Source organism: Penaeus vannamei, chromosome 28 (genome assembly GCF_042767895.1).
Source record: "Penaeus vannamei isolate JL-2024 chromosome 28, ASM4276789v1, whole genome shotgun sequence".
Taxonomy (NCBI): Eukaryota; Metazoa; Arthropoda; class Malacostraca; order Decapoda; family Penaeidae; genus Penaeus; species Penaeus vannamei.
In genome coordinates, this window is record NC_091576.1 from 5284229 (window position 1) to 5288990 (window position 4762).

General features: G+C 49.7%; 1 protein-coding gene across 2 annotated transcripts in view; it reads right to left on the reverse strand.

Moving 5' to 3' along the window:
• The window catches only part of Gyf (GIGYF family protein Gyf), a 34999-nt gene extending 34163 nt beyond the window's left edge, over window positions 1-836 (reverse strand). For both annotated transcript variants that reach the window (XM_070141709.1, XM_070141707.1), the window contains exon 1: window positions 743-836. The gene's annotated coding sequence lies outside the window, so the exon portion shown is untranslated. The remainder of the gene's footprint in view (window positions 1-742) is intronic.
• Between the last annotated feature and the right edge of the window lie 3926 nt (window positions 837-4762).

Here is a 4762-nt window from a genome sequence, read left to right on the forward strand (position 1 = left end):
GCTGACAGTGCCTCAAAAGCAGTACCAGAACTCAAAAGAGATGAACATCAATGGAAAACCATTATCATGACTTGATATACTTTAGAAACACACTCCAGGTAATTCCACAGGGTGTCTTTCTACCCTCCTTCCAAGGGGGCAGGGGAGGGCTATCCAGCCACAACATGCCCACTCCCTGCCAGGCCTTGAGGGTTCTCCTGGACGACGAGCAGGGCCGCCCATGCACCCGAGAATGCATGGCAGCAGGGATGCACAGATCCCCCGGGCGTCCCGTCTAGCCCCAGGGCCGAGGGCACCCGCGACGCCCTCGGACTGCCTCGCCCTCGGTCAGCGCCTTCCTCAGGAGCGCCCTTCGCCCTTCCTGGGTCTCTGGCCCTCCTCCTCCTCCTCCTCCTGCCCCCCTTTCCTCTCCTCTCCACTCCTCTGTGCTCTTCTCATCTCCCATCTACTCCTCATCTCTTCACTCGCCTTCCTTCTCCTTCCCCTCCTCCTCCTCCTCCCTTCCCCTGGGGGCGCGGGCGGCTGCCTCCCTCCCTTGGGCGCCTCCTACTTCTCGGCCGCGAAATTCCTGCGAACCAAAACAAAGTCTGGCGAGGCTTTGTGGGAGGACCGCAGATTCCCTGGCGCTTTTCTCGGCCGCGCCGCCCCTGCCGCCTCCGCCCGCGCCCTCGCACGCCCGCCGCCATTCGCACTCGCCCCTCGACCCCTTGCCACCCAACTTAAGCCCGTCCTAGCGATTTACCAGCTAAAACAACTTCACAGGAGGACAGTTTCACACTCTCGAAGACCAAGATGGCCGCACTTTGACTGCGCATGCGCGCTCGTCGCGGCCGCATGACGTAAATAAAGAACGCGAGCGCAGCGGGAAGCGCACGTGGAGATCTCAGACGGAATATCTCGGGCTCCTTAGCAAGAATCTAGGACATTCTTAAAGGGAAAAAAATGTTCACCGGCGGCTATCTTCGCCGAGTCCCCCTTGGGAAGTCGTGGAGTGGTCCAGCGGGAGAGGGATGGCGCACGGGAAAAGGACATGATCCTGCAAGGACGTGCAGCTGTCGACTTCTTTCTCTGGTGGATAAGAGGCGATTGCATTCCACCATAAACGTGAATCATTATTTGGGTTTAATTATTAAAGCATTTATGATGATATCTTACTACTCGAAGGCGCAGGGAAGTTCCACAGTCGATGCCAAGTGATCGACAGAAAGCCGCAAAGGGATGAAGTAATTTCATTTGGAACTCTCTACACACAGCGTTTATAAGCATGAATTTCCAAACAGAAAAAAAAGTACAATGACATATACTACTGCACACAATTTTTTATAATCCCAGAGGATTTATATAAATACAACCCTCTCTTTATCTTTGCCTCTCTCGCCTTTCTCTCTCTCTCTCTCTTTCTCTCTCTCTCTCTCTCTCTCTCTCTCTCTCTCTCTCTCTCTCTCTCTCTCTCTCTCTCTCTCTCTCTCTCTCTCTCTCTCTCTCTCTCTCTCTCTCTCTCTCTCTCTCTCTCTCTCTCTCTCTCTCTCTCTCTCTCTCTCTCTCTCTCTCTCTCTCTCTCTCTCTCTCCCCTCTCTCCCTCTCTCTCTCTCTCTCTCTCTCCTCTTCTCTTCTCTTCTCTCTCCTCTTCTCTTCTCTCTCTCGCTTCTCTTCTCTCTCTCTCTTCTCTTCTCTCTCTCTCTCTATCCTCTTCTCTCTCTGTCTCCTCTCTCTCTCTCTGTCCCCCCTCTCTCTCTGTCTCCCCTCTCTCTCTGTCTCCTCTCTCTCTGTTTCCTTTCTTTCTGTCTCTCTCTCTGTCTCCTCTCTCTCTGTCTCTTCTCTCTCTCTCTGTCTCTCTGTCTTTTTTAACTTGTTTATCATAACATAATACAGGCTGTATAGAGGGGGTTTACAACTACAACCTTGCATACTTTTTTAACTAAAGACATCACATTCATAGTATTATAGTCATATTACTTGAGTGAAAAAAATAAAGTCTAACTAGTGGACATATTTGCATTATTGAATGACAGCCATCTGTTGATCTTGAGTTTGACTGACTGTTGAACTGTCTTTATTAAGTCAATGGACGTAATAATGACATTCCAGATCCTTGTCATTCGAGGTATGAAGGCTCTCTGATGGAGGGAGGTTCTGGACCGAGGTACAGAGAGACTATATATCGTCGGGAGCGCTCCTAGTGGCGTAGGAGTTCCTCGAAGAGCCAAGAGCCAGAGGGTGTCCAGAAATGAAGCTCGTGCAGCGCCGTGCGTCCCGCCACGTCCAGACGTAGTTGATGACTGAGTTGGGCCCAAGGCTCCCGCTCCACGACCACATATGTTGATGATACGTCTCGCTCGTTCGTCGACCTTGCTGAGGAGGCTGAGGCAGGGCAGGACATCCATGTTAGCGAAGCATACTCGAAGGCAGGTCTCACTTGTGCTTCGTAGAGGACCTCGCATCCCTCAGGACTCAGGGGAGAAGAGATGCCTCGGAGGGCAGCCAGATCCTTCGCGTATTCCTTGACACTCATTTCCTCGTCAAATTTTATTCCTCAAACCTCAGTGATCGATTTTCTGATAATTTTTCAGCATTGACAGAGAGCTCCAGATTGTTTTTTTTTCTCGTAGCTTAGATATGATCATCATCTGGGTCTTTTCAGGAGCAAATACGACTTGCCATCGTTTAGCCCACATGGTCATGTCCGTCAGTCGTCGCTGGACAAGATGCTGAACTTCTGCCCTTTCATCCTGGCTAAAAGTGAAATGGAGAGTGCAGTCGTCAGCATATGCCCTTGGTTCTGGGATGAGGTCTAGGTCATTTAAATATATGTTCCAGAGCAATGGCCCCATGACACTTCCTTAGGGATCACCAGCATCTATAGGGCGCCCCCGAGAAAGTGTGCCATTGAGAACCACGTGGAGATGTCGCCCAGTAAGGTAGTTGCTTCGGAGGCTGAGGAGTTAGCCCCCGATGCCATTGACCTGCAGCTTCTCCAGTAGTCCTTGGTGTCACACACGGTCAAATGCTCCTGCAGTATCAGTTGCTACGACACAGGTGGAAAGGTGATCATCCAGTGCTTGGTCCCACGTTGAAGATAGTGCCAGGAGAAGCTCAGCAGCTGAACGTCCCTTCCTAAATCCGAATTGTCTTTCGTCTGACAGCCTGTGCTTGGTAAAGAAGCCCATCATTTGGTCAGCAGTGAGTGCCTCCATGGTTTTACGAGTGTTAGAGAGGGGGAAACAGGTTGAAAAAACCCCCAAAACAGCCGACTCTCCTTTTTTTTTAAAAAGGACCACCTTTGGGGTTTTTTCCCGGGTTGGGCCCTTTTTTTGGGAAAATAAGTCTGAAAAAAAAATTTGAAATAGGGGGGGGATTTCAGCCCCTTTTTTTAAGAATATGCACGCTAATGTGATCAGAACCTGTTTCCTTTTTAGGATCACAGTTATTTTATTTCTTTTTATAGAAGATTGGAAACCATCCCTTTTTTGTTTTTATTTTTCTTGGGGGGTTTGTCCCCTAGAGCTGGGGATTTTGTCTGGGTTCACGCACCTGCATCTTACTGGAAAAAAATGTTCTCTCTCTCTCTCTCTCCTCCCCGCCCCCCTCTATCTTTCTCTTTCTTCTCTCTCTCTCTCCTCCCCCCTTTTCTCTCTCTTTCTCTCTGTCTCCATTGTCTTCTCTCCCTTATCTCTCTCTCTCTCTCTCTCTCTCTCTCTCTCTCTCTCTCTCTCTCTCTCCTTTTTTTCTCTCTCTCTCTCTCCCTTTTTTCTCTCTCTCTCTCTTCTCCTTTTCTCTCTCTCTCTCTCTTTTTTCTCCCCTCTCTCTCTCTCTCTCTCTCTCTCTCTCTCTCTCTTCTCCCTCTCTCTCTCCTTCTCTTCTCCTTCCCCTTTTCTCTCTCTCTCTCTCTCTCTCTCTCTCCCCTCTCTCTCTCTCCCCTCTCCCCCTCCCCCCTTTTCTTCTCCCCCTCTCCCCCTCTCTCTCTCTCTCTCTCTCTCCTTCTCTTCTCCTTCTCTCTTTCTCTCTCTCCTCCTCCCCTCTCTCTCTCCCCCCTCCCTCTCTCTCTCTCTCTCTCTCTCTCTCTCTCTCTCTCTCCTTTCTCTTCCTTCTCTTTTCCCTTCTCTCTCTCTCTCTCTCCCTCTTTTCTCCCCTCTCTCTCTCTCTCTCTCTCTCTCTCTCTCCCCCCTCCCTCCCTTTTTCTTTCTTTCCTCTCTCTCCCTCCCTTCTCTCTTCTCTCTCTCTCTCCCTTCTTCTCTTCCTCTCTCTCTCTCCTCCTTCCTCTCTCTCTCTCTCTCTCCTTCTCTTCCTTTTCCCCTCTCTCTCTCTCTCTCTCTCCCTCTTCTCCCCTTTTTCTCTCTCTCTCTTCTCTCTCTCTCTCTCTCTCTCTCCCCCCTCTCTCTTCTTCTCTTCTTCTTCCCCTTCTCTCTCTCCTCCCTCCTTCTCTTTCCTTTCCCCTTTCTTTTTCTTCCTTTTCTCTCTCTCTCTCTCTCTCTCTCTCTCTCTCTCTCTCTCTCTCTCTCTCTCTCCCTCCCCCCCTCTTTTTTCTTTCTTCCCTTCTCTTCCCCCCTTTTCTCTCTCTCTCTCTCTCTCTCTCTCTCTCTCTCTCTCTCTCTCTCTCTCTCTCTCTCTCTCTTTTTTTTTCTCTTTTTCTCTCCTTTTTTTTCCTCCTTCTCTTCTTCCTTTTTCCTTTCTCTCTCTCTGTCTCTCTCTTTTCTTTTCTTTTTTTCTCTCTTTCTCTCTTTTTTCTCCTTTTTCTTCTCTCTCTTCTCTCTTTTCTCTCCCT